Below are 17,212 nucleotides of genomic sequence, written 5' to 3'. Positions count from 1 at the left end.
GATGTGGCTGCAGCTTTCTATCATACATCAGTTGGAGACAAGCAGCCTTTTGAACGCTCTCTACTAATTGGCCAGTTGTTCCAGTAATGGCAAGAGGGTCTCCCTGTTCTAAAGGGTTGAGACCACCTGCCCAATAGGCAGCCCTTTGCGTTAATGACCAGGGAGCACGATTGTTACCAGTAGTTAAAAACACTCCTGGTCCCCAATAACCTTCTGCTTCCTTTTCTGTTAACCGAATCTGGTCGCCACCAGTGAGACTCACCCTCCATACATATTCTGTTTCTGATTCCTTTGGAGAGCGGCTAAAGTCCTTTTTGAGTTTTGCTAGTTCGGTGGCCGAGAACGGAATTTCCTTAACATTCATTTGAGGATCTAGATCCTCACTGTTATCGAAGGTATATTCTGTTTTTATCAAGGGACGTAATGGGGCTATTGGGGTTTCTAATGTGTCTAGTCTTTCCTTTATTTCTTGTAGTTCCTCCTGAGGAAAAGTTTTTTCTTGAGGCAAACTATGGGTGACAGTATCGATAGTATCTTTACGTGTTAACAGTTCCTTGAAGGCCATCTGCAACAAAGCCGAATTATGTTTCTCTCTAATTGTTCCTCGAGATTAACTATTTGATTCTGCAGAGTTTTTACCAATTCTTGTGTAACTCTAACCGATTCCTGTAATGCTTCTATGGTTTGGAGTTCTGCCGAATGCTTTTCATTTCGGAACTCCACGGCAGCTTTTAAAGCAGCCCCGAGTACGGCACAAATAAACGACTTTCCTTTTCCAGCTCGCGTACGAGCCTCATTCTGTAAGACACTAATGCGGTCTGAAACACTCTGCAAATTATGCCAATTTTGGCGTGCCCAGTCCACCCCGACAAAGAGGGACGAGCACCATGCTTTTCTAAAAGGTCAAATAACACATCTTCACATTTCATACTGGCAATACTGTTACTCATTTCTTAATACAATGAAAGATCTATACTAAGGGAGGAGGAGGTACACGTGTTCAAAAGCTCAGTTACTCCTTACCGCTCCTCCCAGGGAGATACACCACACCTAAACAAATGCAAATACTCCAATCACTCCTCCCTTTCTTTGGGGGGAGCACAAAAAACGTGAAGCTAAAGCAACACTTTCTAGGTTTCAATAGAGTAAATAAAACTTCTTGGAGAGGCACAAACGTTTAAGTCACAAAATATCACTTCAAGTTTCGCACTTCAGTCACCAAATAACCAGAGAAGTCTTCCCGAGGAGGCACACACGTATTAATCAAAATGCAAATAGTCAAAATACGTCCCCGAGAGGTACACACATAAAAGGTAAAGTTTCAGAATACGGAGCGGTCTTCCTGGAGAAGGACTCACGTCTAAATTTTCAAAACTATCGCTCCTTGCAACTCCAGGAGGTACACACAGAAAAAAAAAGTTTCAAACTATATCTGGAAGGACAACACTCTCACAGCGGGTATCCTGCCAACTACGCCAATAAAAATGTTTCGCTCCAATTTATAGGAGGGAGATGAGGTTCTTTTAATATCTGTGTACCCGGCGTGAGATTAAGAAACAACGGTTCATATGTTGTTCCATCCAGTTTATTACCAAACCGTATCAGGGAGACGGGGAAGGGAAGAAGGGCGATAGAAAAGATGGAAAAGAAGGAGTTGCGTAAAGCGGGGAGAGTCACCAGCAGGATCCAGCAGCGGTCCCCTTGCACAGCGTTTGAAGGTCCCAGGCAGACGCAGCAGGGGGACGGGGCGAGAAGCAGAGTGGCCGGCCTTGGGCAGCAAGCAGGTAGACGAAGAAGTCGAGGAGCCAATCCTTGAAGCTGCAGCAGCACTCAGGCAGCAAGCACAGGGGAGTTCGACAGTATGCAGGAATCACCTCACGAGGAATCTGATCGTCAGGAATCCCTCTTCTTCAGGAGGAATCTGCTGCCAGAAATCCTCCATTCTTCATGAGGAATCTGTTGTCAGAAACCTCCGTTTTTCATGAGGAACATGTTGCCAGACACCTATCCTCATGGTTTTCAGCTCCTCTTTTATCCTCCTTGTTCTCCTGCCTACGTGACAAGGATGGGCCTTGAGCAAGAGTCATTGAGTACCCCCTGAGATGGCCATCATTCTGAGATAGGTCCACACAAAGGAGCACTTCACAGCTATTTAGCTGCAGCTCATCTCGCTCTCGTTGCCCCTGGCCTTGCCCATCTGTGTCCCCCAGACAAAGGATCTCATAACCTTTGCCCAGGACTTGCCTGGACTTTGTTCATCTGTGTCCTTCACACAAAGGATTTCACAATCCTTGCACGGGACTTGAACGAGTCCATCTGTGTCCCCAGCAAGCTTTGAGACACAGACGTTAACAGAATAATATCTTACACATTCTCAGCCTGTTGACCAGTCACATCCCACTCCTGCTACCCATCCAGTTCTAACCCTCATGTGCACAGGACTCCAAAATACTGTACAAGGCAATACAAGTCCACGTGGTTTTGCATGCTACAGCCCAGCAGTACTGGAGAACATGACAACAGACTCACACCTTCACTGTATACGTGCCCTCCAGAAACACCCGGTCAGGCAATACTAGCTTTACCAGCATCCAAGCAGACTTGTGAAGTCAACACCAACTGGGTATGCATAGCAGACACTACACAGCACGCAAGAATGAATGCAGCATTCTGTACTCTGTAGGAACACTTCAGTAGACATCAACACCAAAAGAGCAGGCTCAGAGGCAGAAAACGCTCTGTGTTTATTTTAACATCAACTACAAACATCGTGCTGACAGCAAATAGAGTGAATTGACACTAATCTTACAAAGCAAGAACTTAACCTGTAAAGAGAAACTCGGTAATCAAAGAAAGCTGTGCTGGCAGTTATTTTTCTAATGAACCCAAATCCCCTTCTAAGAATGCCCACAGTGGGGCCCTACTAGACTTTCACCCATTACCACGCAACTGAGACTTAGTAAACTACGCTCATCGTTAACAAGGTGTAAAACTACAAACTGGGAGCAGACATCAAGCAAGACAACTCTCAAAGGAGTCTCACACTCCCTTTGATTTACATATTTCAGTGAACTTCTATATTCTCCAGCTGCTCAATTGTTTGTATGAATACATATTGATTTCTCACATGGAACGTCAACTAATACTTAAGGAAATCTTTCATTCATTTCAGTGAAGGAAATTTATTTAATTTCAACAACCCAGAAGACCAATTATTACACTGGTTTCTTTACCACTCATGCTGAAAAAGCTTTGAACGTAACTGTGTACTTCAACAGTTCAAACTGTACTTGCTGTGCCATTTAAAACTCAGTAAGCACAATTGCAGATTTTGTTCTTAATTTAACCCTATTTCTGAAAATCACCTACACGCTAAATATTTTACTTTAGAAAAAAATAATTCACTTGAAATCAGGCGGGTGAACAATGTTAAGATTTTTGTTAATACATGAAAAATATTACAGTCCACTTTATTTCCTTTTACTCTTCCAGTGCCAGCTGCACACCATCACTAACACCTTCAGGCCTTGTTGCACCATCTTCTTCCTCATCTTCTTACTGTAGGCACATTTCTGGCTTTAAGTAATTTTTGACACCCAGGGCTGGAAAAAAAAGCAAGCAGTTAGCAAACATTACCTTCTCTTATCTCTTAACAGCTGCAAGGACAAATGCTGTCAAGCTAAATTGCACATAGATAGCTTTTCCTCTATCACAAAAAGCAAATAATACAAGAAATGCCTACTTCTATTTTATTACTTTACGTTGTCAGTTGAGCTTTTTCCTGCTGAAGTAGTATGATCCCAGAGCTGTAGCAACTGCTCTCCAATTTGCGGGTCTAGCTCCTAGAAATAAGCAGAGAATTAGAGAAGTCTGTTCTGTATTGAACTACCTGGAACACGACAGATAAAGGCGATTACTTTCAGTTTCTCTGGAAGAACTCATTCTCTTTGCTGTTGAGACATACACTGGAACCTCCCTGCACAAGATTTTGCTTGTTTTAAATAGGGCTGAAAGAAGACAAAACATCAGCCCAGTTGGTTCAAGCTTTCTTTCCATCCACAGTAAGACATCATTTCTTAAGAAGACAATTCTCACTGAACAGACCACCACTACACACAAGAACATCTGAACCACATATCCTGTGCCTTTCTAAAAATAAAGATTATTATTCTCTCTATTCTAAGCTTAATTCAGTAAAGTGCAAACAAGTGATAGGTTGCCTCTTTGTAGAATCACGGCCATAAATAGAGAACAGTTGTGTAAAGATCCTTAAGACTCTTTCGGTCTGAAGAACTATTTGCCATAGAATCACAGAATCAATTGATCAGGTTGGAAAAGACCTTCCAGATCATCAAGTCCAACCATATTACTCTAACAGCCTTCCGCTAAATCATGTCCCTGAGCACCACATCCAAACGGTTCTTGAATACATTCGTGCATGGTGACACAACCACCTCCCTGGAGCCTATTCCAGTGCTTAACAACCCTTCCTGTAAACAAGTTTTTCTTCATATCCAACTTAAACCTCCACTGGCACAACTTGAGGCCATTTCCCCTCAGCCTGTCTCCTGTCACCAGTGAGAAGACACCAACCCCACTTTCGCTGCAGTCACCTTTCAGATATTGGAAGAGAGCAGTAAGGTCTCCTCTCAGCCTCCTTTTCCCCAGAGTAAACAGCCCCAGCTCCTCCAGTCTCTCCTCACAGGCCATATTCTCCAAGCCCTTCACAAGCCTTGCTGCTCTTCTTTGGACCTGCTCCAGCACCTCCGTGTCCTTTCTGTGCTGAGATGCCAACACTGAACACAGTACTCGAGGTGGGGCCTCACCAGTGCTGAGTACAGGGGCAGGACGACCTCCCTACTCCTGCTCACCACACCATTTCTCATACAGGCCAGGATGCCATCGGCCTTCTTGGCCACCAGGGCACAGGTGGCTCATATTCAGCTCACTGTCCATCGGTACACCAAGGTCCCTTTCCATCAGGCAGCTTTCCAGCCATTCCTCCCCAAGCCTGTATCTCTAAAGACATCCTAGCAAATCTCTGGAACAAAAACTGAAACACAAAAGGAAAAACACAGTTTTAAACTGTGGAATTAAATAACGATTGCACTGAAGACTAAGCATTCAAATCAGTTTTAGGGTGATCTCACTATATCCCTCAAGCAGCTGGATGTATAAAGATGTTTAATCTAGAAAAATCAAAAGTATCTTTCTTTTTTCCTCTTCAAAGATGCTCTCTGAAATCTGACCACGAGCAAAGTCTATTAGTCACTTGTGATTACACTGAAAGACTCAGCAAAGTTTTAAATGTCATAAAAACATCAATCATAACACTGTATTACATAACAGCCCACTAGCTATTCTGTTAAGTTGTAGATGTTACTGCATTTTCATTCCCATCTTCTGTTAATTTTTCACATGGAATTAATACAAGGTAGCTGTTTGTCAAACACAGAAGTCAGAGTTGCTTTGGTTTTCTTTTTCTCCAAAGAACAGGGAATAGATTAAAAAAAAGACAAACATTCACAGAGTATAAAAAAAGGAAACAAACAAGAAGATTTCCTCCCCTACTTATCTCCTTTCTCCAAAAACAAAAAAATCAAAACTACAACAACGACGAATCACATCCAGCTCATCTACCACTTCTGGCATCTTTTCTGCAAGTCATAATGCTGTACTCTCCCTGGACTCCTGAGTTAGCAGCACGCACTACTGTTTGAAGACACTGAATTGGATTCACGAGGCAAGGTTTTGGTAGCAGGGGTCTCTGCATGGAAGCTTCTGCAAGCAGAATTAAGCAGTGTCCCATGTGAGAGCAGAACCAGCTCCAACTGCACCAAAAGGGATACGCTGCTGCCGGAGCTGAGCCACAGGAGACACCAGCTGCGCTCTGAGAGGATCAGAGTTAAGAGAGGGAAAACGACTGCACAACAGCAGCTAAGAGAGGACTGATAAATGGGAGAGAAGCAGCCCTGCAGGCCCTGAGACCTGTGCAAGAGAACGGGAGGAGGCGCTCCAGACATAGAACCGAAGCTCTATGCAGCCCAGGAAAGGCCCACAAATCAGATTCACAGAGGCTGGGAGGGACCTCAGGGGATCATTTAGTCCAACCCTTCTCCTAAAGCAGGTTCCCTAGAGTATGTTACACAGGAAAGTATCCACGCTAGTCTCAAACACCTCCAGAGAAGTCTGCACAACTTCTCTGAACAGCTCATTCCAATGCTCTGTCAATCCTAAGAGTGAAGTTTTTTCTCACGTTCAGATGGAACTTTGTGTTCCAGCTTGTGCCCATCCTCATCTTTTCCAGGTTGGTATCTCAGGTCTCTAGTCTTACCTCATGCAAGAAATGCTCCAGGCCCCTCATCATCTCTGTGGCCATCCATTGGATACTCTAAAAGTTCCTGCCTTTCTTGAACCAAGGAGTCCAAATGTAACCAAAATGCAGGACTTGCACTGGATCTTGTTACAAGGTCATACAGCTGGCCTAAGCCCATTGATCCAGCTCAACCAGATTCCTCTGTAGTGCTTTCCTGCACCCAGGCACATCAACATTTTCTCCCAACCTGGTGTCATCTGCAAACTCACTGAGGTGTTACTTAATCCCTCACCCAAATCATCAAAGACATTAAGCAAGGCCAGGTCCAATGCTGACGCCTGCAAAACACCACTAGTAACCAGGAGGATTTAACTCCATCCACCTCCATGAGCTGGGCCCAGCCATCCAGCCAGGTTTTTAGACGGTGTACCTGTTCAAGTCATGGGCTGCTGTCTTCTCCAAGAGAATACTGTGAGAAACAGGTCAAAGGCTTTACGCACGTCTAAGCAGACTACGTCCACAGGCCTCATGATGAGGACGGTCAAGTGGGACTTGCCTTTCATGAACCCACGCTGACTAGGCCTGATCCCCTGCTTGTCCTGCATATGCTGTGTGATTGTACTCAAGATAACCTATTCCACGACGTTCCCTGGTACAGAGGTCAAGGTGACAGGCCTGGAGTTTCCCAGCTCCTTCTCCTTTCCCCTTTTTGAAGATGAACTGACAGTGGCTTTCTTCCATTCCACAGACACCTTCCCCATTTTCCAATACCTCTCAAAGATGACAGAGTGGCTGGGCAATCACTGTTTCCAGCTCCCTTTGAACTCATGGGTGCATCCCATTGGGACACATGGATTTGTGTGCACTGAGTTTCCCTCGCTGATCTCTGCCTGACCCTCCTTACCTACCAGCATTAAATCACCAGACACGCAGTTGAAACAGATTTAGCTCAAGACAGACTTCAGTGGAAATTAGTAGATGGAATGGAAATTTTTTAAAAAAGAGAGACTCGACGCAATAAAACATTAACTGCAATGTAAATTTCAAATTCTCATGAATGTGAAAAATGTGAAAAATGGAGGTAAGGCAACATCAACCACCGACACTCCAGATTTCAGCATCTCTTCCTTTCCATTTCCTTTCTGGAGGAGAGCACCAACACAGCAGATCATTTTCAGTACCAAATAACACGCCAACATTCCTTTCCAACAGTACATCTGCTTTTGACAAATCATTACATGCCATCACTATGACAGCTGCATTCACTTAGACTTGTTCATTAGACTAGCTTTTATAAACAGTTTTGTGTGAAAAAGATATATTAGGCTTTTGCAAACCAAAGTGGGAAAGTTCAGCTTAGCCCTTTTTACAATGCAGCTAATACACAGATTCACTCAACCACACCAGGTCTTTAACTTCCAATCAGGTTCTATGTTGACAAGTATCTCTCTAAACTAGAATTCAACAAACAAAATATTACTGCGTACTCTTCAAAGGTCATGAAGACCAATCCTCTGACCTAAACATTTGTGAAGGCAAGACAAAGCTGCTCAAGAATCATAACACAACTTCCTAGTCTTCTAGGTTTTAGAAATCACTGCTAAGGCATGAGAGATTTCATCCAAGTCTGTCCTACTGTGAGTCACTTATCAGTCTCTCAGAACTGCCAATGCATTGTAGCTGCTTATTCACTTACAATGTTAGCTTTTGACTGCAAAGGTAGCTGTAGCAATCCTTCAGCTTTTTCCTTTGTTTCTTTTTAATGGATTAATGTAGCTAACTCATTAAAAACAACCTGACAGATGCCTGAATGCCATTCAGTCTTCACTATTTGAGCAATAAGGTAAGTTACCTGAGAAGGCACATTACAGAGAAGAATGAAGAACTCTTTTCTTAGCCATCACATTCATTTGCTTTTACACTTTACTAACTAGAAAGTCAAAAACCCTAAGTAAAAATCTTCACACTGGAGTCATCTGCTGCACTCCCCTCATAATTGGTATTAAGTAAGGACTAAGTAAGAATTCACCTGAAAGCAGCCAGATCCTTGAACAGAAAATAAAGTAGACCAAGCTGCTCTCCCAAAAAGCTCTGTTTGGTTTTTGTTCGTTACTTGGCGTAACAGACTGTACACCTTTCTGTTGAGAAATATCAAGGTTTTGCAGATTGCTGCTTCTCATTATAAAGTACCAAACTAGCAGACTTAAGTCTTGGTGAAGTCTTGGAACCCCGGAAATATGCAGATATGATGAACTTTTAGTTTTCAACTTTTACAACATAAGGACAAATCTTTTCACGGTATTCCTGCTCTCCACCCCCAGACTGTATTACAAACACGGAACTGCTGAGTTTGTTCTGTATGGATTGCCTTTTAAATGCATTCTGCATGGATTGCCTTTTAAACGCATTTCAGATCTATTTTACATTTTCGAAGCTCCTTTCAAAACAAGTATTCATGAGAAGCAGCAAACAAGCAAGAAAGAAGACGACTCAGTAGCCTAGTGATTAACTTAAACGCTTCGATATTTGACACACCTTGTGTCCTTCTAGAAATTAATCCTTCTCAACTGTTGCCTCAAGTACTTCAGGAAACACCCATCTCTTTCACAGTGACTAAATTTTAAAACTGATAGACTTCAAAATTCCTAAGCCCTCCAATGCCACTGTGTCAATACCTAAAGGTTTAGAATAGGTTTACTTCTTAGTGATTGGTTTACTATCACTTTGGTTGACTACTGAAACACACTGGGAGAATTACCGCAGCAGCCTCAACATAAACCACACGCTTTGTTGAAGTGTTTGTCGCTCAAAGAGAAAACATTACAAGAAAAACAAATTAAAGGAGCAAAAATAAGGCGGGTAACAAAATGAAAAAGAAGAGAATCAGTATCTTGGTATCTGCTACTACAGAAACAGAAGGAGGCAGAAATCAAAGCAAAAACAACGCATTCAGAATTACTGCATAATTCTTCAGATCTGTATTATGTACTAGCTCAGAAGAAGAATCTAGAACACCTTCTCAGCTTATTATATACAGTTTTAGAACAACTCTTCTACTTTGGATAGCTTTACCTCAGATTTCCTATTTCACATAGACTTGACATCAGCAGTGTACAAACAATATTTTAACCGTATCTAACTAGCATAATGAGGATATTTAGTCTAGGTTGAAAGCTGCAAGAAAAAAAAAAGTGCTATGCAGCTGTTAAAAATCAAAACACAAAGATCTTAATTCATCCATGTAATGCACAGCACTATTGAAAGTTACCAGTGAATTTATTTCTGAAATTCAGAGTGGATATCAAAGTGGGTAATTTAGGAATGCTACCTTTCCAGACATTGGAGAAGGACTAGCACGTGGGCTAGGACAGGAACTGTTGCCTGTAGATTTCACTGATGACTGATCTGACTTCTCATCTGATGTTCGTTTGGAAGACAAAATATTTTTTTCTTTGTATCTCCTTGGCTGATGAAATGCTGGATGTGCAGACTTCCTCAGAACTCTAAACACAGAGGTTGGTACCAAATGGTGTTAATATACCATATTAATATTAATATTACCATATACCAGGGTTTGGCAAGCAATCACAGAAATACTAAGGTATACACAGTAGCGTATCACATAACTACATGCATTACAGAAATTACAAACTATATCAAACACTTCAAATCTAAGAAATGCATACTGCTCATCACGCATCAGTTTAGAATGCTAAACTTTCTGCTACTACTTTTACTACTTTCTCTCTGAGACCACAATTCATGAACGTTCTTACCTGTACTGTCATACAGCAGGCACACATATGGAACTTTTATCAGTGAAATCATAGCTACAAAGCAATGCAGGAAAACACCAATTCTTCCCTATTTCCTTTTTTTTTTTTCCTTCCCCTTTTTAATGCCTCGCTAAAATACAACTGGAGCTTTTATAGAAAACAGGGTTCTTTTAGCTGTAAGTTTTCAGAAGCTTACTTTTCAGCATTAGAGGAATCATCAGATAATTCATTTTCTGCTGAGGTGCTGGCTGACCTCCAGGTAGGTGCTGAAGGAAGTTCATTGTAAGAAACAGGCCTTGGCCTCTGACCAACTCCTGAAGGCTGCAGCAATCCCGCAAACTGTTCTTCAGTACTTAAAACAGATACAATTGTTCTTATAGTTATTTCATCAGCTTGAGACCAAGGTTTAGAAGGAGCTCTCATACGGCGCAGAAGTAAGCTATGCCACTTGAGTTTGAGTTGCATCAGCAAACCAGCAACCTGTCATGAATACAAACTGTTAAACACTAATGAAAGTTAGATTACACAGGTATACACTCTCTTATCAGGCAGCATCTGGTATTCTATGATGAACAGAGTGCAAGCCAAAGGGCAATACTCAACCACCAGTAAAGCAGGAAGAAAAAAAAAGATTTAAAGAAAGCTACTCAGTTCCTATGAATGGAAGAAAAAAGGTGCTCCAAGGTCATTACTAGAACTTTCCATTTCAATCAGCTCTGCGAGAAATTCAAAATTATACAGTAAACTTACAGAACTTATCTTTCACTTTCACTTTTATCCTGTAGGAATACAGACTGACAGGGAGAAAAGAAAGTATTACACGATTTTGAAGGAAGAGCTTAATTTCTAAGGGAGATCATTCTCTTATGCATAACAATTCAAATGACAATATATTTTAGAAGACCAGAATTTAACTTCCATATTATCTAAAAACTGTTCTGAACTCTTTTGCAAGATGGCGTTACTACCGCATCTGAATGTTGAATGTTTCATAACCCAGTCATAACTCCACCTTCTAAAGTATTCACAGCTTCTCTGAACATTACTTACTTCAGAGTCCAATTTGAAATGGAGCCATTCATCTAGTTTCAGTAGTGCCACATTGGATCTTTCGTCCTCCATCCCACTGTCACTGTCATCATTAGCTACCCTATTTCCTGAATCAAACAGATATAAAACGAGCATTCACATTTCCATACAATCGTCATCAGATGTGCACTATTCATAGCATAATGCATGAAATAACACAGTTTTCCTTCTAAATTAAACATATTTTAAAATCACATTTATTTGCTGCGAATACATCTCAGTAACAAGTCTGCTCGCCTGCATTTGCTTCAGCAGAACTCCAGCACCCAGAACTCCTGAGGTCCTGTTACGTAAGCACCCACATTCATGACTCAAGCCACATAACCATTTGTTGATATTGATGAAGGTTATAACACAAACTTCTGGCTTGAAGCTCTTTGCAAAAATCACACACTGCTGTATGCTTTATTTCCTAGGAAAGCAGCAGACCTAAATAATTATAAACGTCTATTTGTATATATACATACTACTAAAATGGAGTCTCATTTCTAGAAGTAATTCTTGATTTCTATTAAAAAACTATTCTTTAAGGGTCTTGCTCCTTGGCTATCACAAGAAAGATTAAAACTGTCTCTTCTTTATACTCAATTAGAAATTCTAGGGAACAGGTGGCAGAATAGATGAACTTCTATTCCTATTCCATCAAACTTAAATGAAAAAAATAAATGAAAATTTCTTTGTACTTCATCTCTTCTTGCTAATTGTCATTAAAAGCAGAACATAACTGCTAACCTTTGAAATGCATTTTCCAGCTAGAAGCAATACAAACATTTTGCTATATTGTTTCTAAATTGCTATTTAGTTTAAATAAACTGGCTCAAACTATCAAATGAAATGGTCTGCGGAGGAAGAAAGTGTGTACATTACAATTTTCAGTGCCAATACTGACAACAGACATGTCATAATATCATCTGCATGCCTTATTTCATTACTAACTATATTATAATTTGTGAGACTTCAGGACTACGTGACTACAATTTAAGGATATTAATCTGTTCTATTCATACGTATGAATTTAAGTAATTTAATATAACAATACTGGCTTTCCTTTCTAACAGAACAATCAATACTGGTTGCTACAGAAATACTACATAAGAAAGCTGTAAAGTATTCTCAGAATTTTACACCTTACATCAAACTAAGCACTACCACATCAAAGTGTTCTCTGTGCACACTACTGCCATTTCCAACATCTCAAACAAGTTCTGTTGAGGTGGAACAAATGCTTAATGCTACCCTGAAGTTAAAGCCCACGTTGGTCCTGCCTCCACAGCTGACCAGACCGACTTCTGCTAGTATATTTACACCTGAATTTTAAGTACTGTTGAGGGAAGAGGAGGAGAGCAAGAAAAACAGAGCAGAAACAGAGTGACTTCTAGCATCTTCTACAATCTAAGGACAACTACCACAGACACAGTTCAGAAAAGCTTGTTCTAAAGCTTGTTACTTAACTTATCCTGGGAAAGTGTAGATTTATACCACTGGGTGCATCCACCCTCTTAGGGTTTATAAAGAGGCCAATACCATTTCACATCAAGTCTAGATCCACCCTGTTAACCCACTGTACCAAAGCCTGTGCAAATCACGGAAGCAGTGGTCCTACTCACCCACCGTTAGCATTTCTGGTAAATTAACTTCAGGAATTAAAACAGTGGCAGATTTTCTAACTATGAAAATCAAGTTTTCCTAAGCTGAACATGAAGGGTTCAGAGCTGCTTTAGATGTGGTTGGTAGCAAAGCACAGCACCTTTTGGCACCCTTACTGCCCGTATGGGGCTGGATGTTCAGAGGGAGGGTCCCCTCATGCAACTGATGCTATGTGGATTTAAGTGGATCATAATGATACACAACAGGCTCAAACAAGGATTTCTAGGAATCTCAAAATCATAGAAGCACAGAATCACAAGGTTGGAAACAATCCATAAGATCATCTAGTCCAACTGTCTTCTCATTACCACTGCTACCACAAGCACTAAACCATATCTCGCAGCTCCTCATCCAGGCACCTCTCGAACACTGCCAGGGACGGCGACTCCACCACCTCCTTGAGCAGCCATTCCAGTGCCTGACCACTCTCTGAGACAAAAAGTTTTTCCTAATTCCAAGCAAAACCTCCTCTGGTACAACTTGGAACCATTTCCCCGGATCCTGGTCATTGCCTGGGAGAAGAGGCCCCTCCTCATTACACTGAGCAAAGGCCTTGCTCAAGTCCAGGTAGACTACACTGGTGGACACTGGAAGGACAACTGAAGTAGTCATTCCATCACAGAAGGCCATCAGAATGCTTAGGCATAATCTGCCCTTCGTGAAGCTGTGCTGTCTGTCTCAGATTATCTCCTCATCTCACATGGGCCTTAACATCTCCTTCCACGAGGGTGTGCTCTTTGCCAGGCCCGCATTCCTCAAGGTCTCAAACTTGACCAGGGCACTGTCACTGCAACCCAGGCTGCCTCCAATCTTAACCTCTTTAATCATCTCTTCTACACCGTTGAGCACCAGGCCCAGAAACATTTCCCCTCTGGTGGGTCTATCCAACACCTGGAACCAGAAGCTTATCATCAATGGACCCCAGGAATCTCCTGAATCACGTGCAGTTTGGCTGTGTTGCTTCCCAGCAGATACCTGGGTGGTTCAAGTCCTCCACCAGGAGGACAGCCTGTGAGCACAACGCCTCAAGGCTGAAGTGAAAAAGCCTTGTCAGCAGGCTCTCCGTGATCAGATGTGGCCTGTAACAGACCCCAACCACCAAACGTTTTTTACTGGACGAGTCCCTCATTGTAACCCACAAGCTCTCAAACTTGTTACGACTGTTTCTCAGAGGCAGCTCTTCACAGTCTAGCCACTTCTTAACAATAGAGGGAAACTCACCCGTCCTACTTGGTCTGTCCTTTGTGAAAAGCTTAGAGCCCTTAATCATAGTGTTCCAGTTACACGAGTTATCCCATCGTGTTTCTGTGATAGCAGTGAGATCACAGTTTTACAATTGCACCACCATTTCCAATTCCTCCTGCTTATTCAACACCGTATACATTGGTACAGAGGCACTTCAGCTGGGCTTCTAGACATACTGCCTTCTTGAAGGAGGCCTCCAAACAACCTGTGAGACAAATCTGAAGTTCTTGCTCCACTGCTTCCCTAAGCAGCAGCATTCCATAATTTCCCCCCCATTTACCCATCATCAACCTTCAAATCTTAGAGGAAGATGTTCTGTAAATCTACTTCTCTACTACTCATAACACAACATGATGCTGAACTGTTCTCAGATCAGTGTAACTTACAAGTAATTATTCAAATATTATCTGGGACTTAATAATGCCTGTGTTCAACATTTTTTCTGGTTAACTAATCTCAGACAAATGAAAGCAAACCTGCTTCTGTCCGGTAGAGACATAAGTGGTTTAATACGGTATGTTTTCGTAAGTATTACAGCAGTAAGAGAAGGAGATCTCCTGAGGTCATTCTTCAATAGCATTGTATGAGGGATGCCTGAGACTTCACCTTAACAGGTAGAACGTATCTAAGCAATCAGTTACAACTCAAGTTAGAAACATGGGGAAGATGAAACAATATTTGATTAAAAAGTAATTTTTCAGAACGGATGACCAGTAACAGAAAGAAAGCGTAATAGGGTAATTGCTGTTTATAATCAATCAGCATCTGCAAAGAAATCAGCCCTTTAACGAGAACCCCAAGAAAAAAAATCACCGTAGACTAAGAATATAGATCCCAATCCTTGTCATATGTTTCATAATCTTTACCTACAGCAGCATATAAGGCCAAGATGGTGGTTACTTCTGATAGTATCATAAAGAATTAAATGCCTCAACAGTTACATTCAAAATTAGAAAGACGTAGCACTCAATGTTCTTTGAAAAATCATACACATTTAGAAGATTACTTGCCTGTGCCTGAGGCACTACTTACAGAACCAGAAAACTATTCTTCAACAGCTACAGGTACCGTGGCTTTGTAGCTTTAAGAATTCACTAACACATGTATTGCATATTCTTGTGAAAGAAGCCTTCTATGTCACATACTGCTGTATATCCAATTGAAACTTTCCAAATCCAAAACCCCATATACCTCGAAAGGACAAAGGCTCTTCCAAAGCATTATGTGGTAACCTAGCTGGTCCAGAGAAGAGTGCCACAGTGACAGGTGTTACAACTGAACAACATCTGATATTTGCTATCCTGCGAGCTCTTGTCATTTCATCATATATAAGCCAGTCAGTAGGGAGTGCCTGAACAGCTGCAGCTTGCCCATTTGATGGCGGAATCTGCACAAGAGCAACCGAGAGACTAGGCTGTTTTAACTTCTATTTGTAATTAAAATAAGTTTAAACACATCTATTACTTTAAACGTATAAATATGTGAACAGATACACACAGAAAAACTCAACCACACTTCAGAAGAACATTCAAACATCTCTGAAGCTAAATCTTGTTTCTCCGTGTATCTAGAAATTTGAGCTTCAGAGCAGAACTTCTTGCTACTATCAGCAGAGATTACTGTATCTCCAGAACAGGTTCCTAAGAAGGCTGTTTGGCTTTTTTTTGTGCCATATTATCTTGTCCCAGTAGAAGGATTAAGTGAATTAAATTCGGGTGAAAAAACAGTGCTCCTAAGCCAGTGCTTTATTTTATCATCCCGGCAGGAAAAGCATTTTTTAAAAACACAGTGTCTAAAAACAGGCACATGCAGGCTTCTTTAAAGTACTGACGAATTTAGAGGCACGTTTCTAAAACTTCCTTAACTTTGACAGAATATTTTTGAATCTGCAGTTCATAAAAACAAGAGTAATATTTATTACCTTTTTATACTGAGCCTGGCTAAGAACAGACGTAGGATGAAATCGCACTTTCTTCTCTTCTGGTCCTGTCAAAACCAGGTTTTCCCTGTCCACATGCACAAGATTGGGGTACATCCCAGCCACTAAGGCAGCTTTAACCACAGCCCAGTTTTCAGAGTTAGCATTAACATCTCTAATATCAGCACTTCCTCTGGCTCTGACAAAACCTGAAGAGGACACAGAAATTACACTGGATTGCTTGCTCATATTTCTGTTTCTGAAAAGGAATTCGAGACAAAGGTGAAATAAACTATGCATTTGCTGCATTTTTCAGACTGCCAATTTTAACAGCAACAAGAAAAAAAATACCAGAAATACTTCTTCATGTTTCATACTAACACAAAACGTAATTCATTCTTACAGAAATAAATTGATAGGACATAAAAATTCAAGGCAACATTTCACATACGAGTCATACCAGATTTCTTACGAAAACCAGAGAAATGTGGACGTATGAGGGCCCTTTCACTTAGGTTAGCATCTATTTCTGTTATCAGCTACAGTTCCTCACTCTAGCATCTTCACCACACTCAGAAAGTACATGTCCATTTCAGATTAGGAAAGGAAAACAAAATCAGTGAATACTATTCTTGTCACAATCTATATACACTTGTACGAGACTGAATTCAAAAACTATGTTAAGAAAAATCTGAGCTACTTACCTGAAGCTCTAAGCTGACCAAGTAACTGAGTTCTCATGCCTACGATGATTTCCATTGTAGCGTGAGAAAGAAAGTTTTTTTCACAGAAGACCCTCTCCCAGCCATCACGTCGTGCCTTCTGCCATGCCTACAAAGAGTATTTTTCAGCTGAACAAATCTATAGACAAATTTGAAAATAAGAAAATGCACTTAAATACAGTGACATATGTTAATAAAGAGGCCAAAAACAATTCTGAAACTGAAATGTATTAAACCATTTCTCTAGTCAATTACTAAATTTTGTTTACCCAATTCTCTACATTAACTTAATCTATCTCCTACATCTCTCTATCTCTATATTGTTTTCTATCCTCTCAAAATGGTAATGGTTGAAATTTAGGTTAAAAAACATAAAATCGTACAGCTGAGTACAATGTTTCCTTACAACATTATTAATTAATTCAAGACAGTAAAGCTGCTACAGAAAAAGAACCTTTATTCTCTAAGGACTCCCTCTAGTCAGTCATTTCACATCCAA

The 17,212-nt window shown here is 41.0% G+C and overlaps 1 pseudogene across 1 annotated transcript in view; it reads right to left on the bottom strand.

Annotated features, from left to right (window-relative positions):
• Window positions 1-731: 731 nt before the first annotated feature.
• Window positions 732-17,212, bottom strand: part of LOC306956911 (3'-5' RNA helicase YTHDC2-like) — a 39,757-nt pseudogene continuing 23,276 nt past the window's right edge. The window contains exons 21-30 of the transcript in view: window positions 16,696-16,822; window positions 15,995-16,200; window positions 15,265-15,460; window positions 11,143-11,249; window positions 10,289-10,572; window positions 9,645-9,819; window positions 8,346-8,545; window positions 3,757-3,842; window positions 3,485-3,576; window positions 732-895 (exon numbers count right to left, since the gene is read on the bottom strand). The product of the transcript in view is annotated as a 3'-5' RNA helicase YTHDC2-like (transcript). The remainder of the gene's footprint in view (window positions 896-3,484; window positions 3,577-3,756; window positions 3,843-8,345; window positions 8,546-9,644; window positions 9,820-10,288; window positions 10,573-11,142; window positions 11,250-15,264; window positions 15,461-15,994; window positions 16,201-16,695; window positions 16,823-17,212) is intronic.

The sequence above is a fragment of the Tetrao urogallus genome (assembly GCF_951394365.1).
Source record: "Tetrao urogallus genome assembly, chromosome: Z".
Classification (NCBI taxonomy): domain Eukaryota; kingdom Metazoa; phylum Chordata; class Aves; order Galliformes; family Phasianidae; genus Tetrao; species Tetrao urogallus.
Note: the sequence above shows the minus strand (reverse complement) of the source record. Positions and strands in the feature narration are given on the sequence as shown.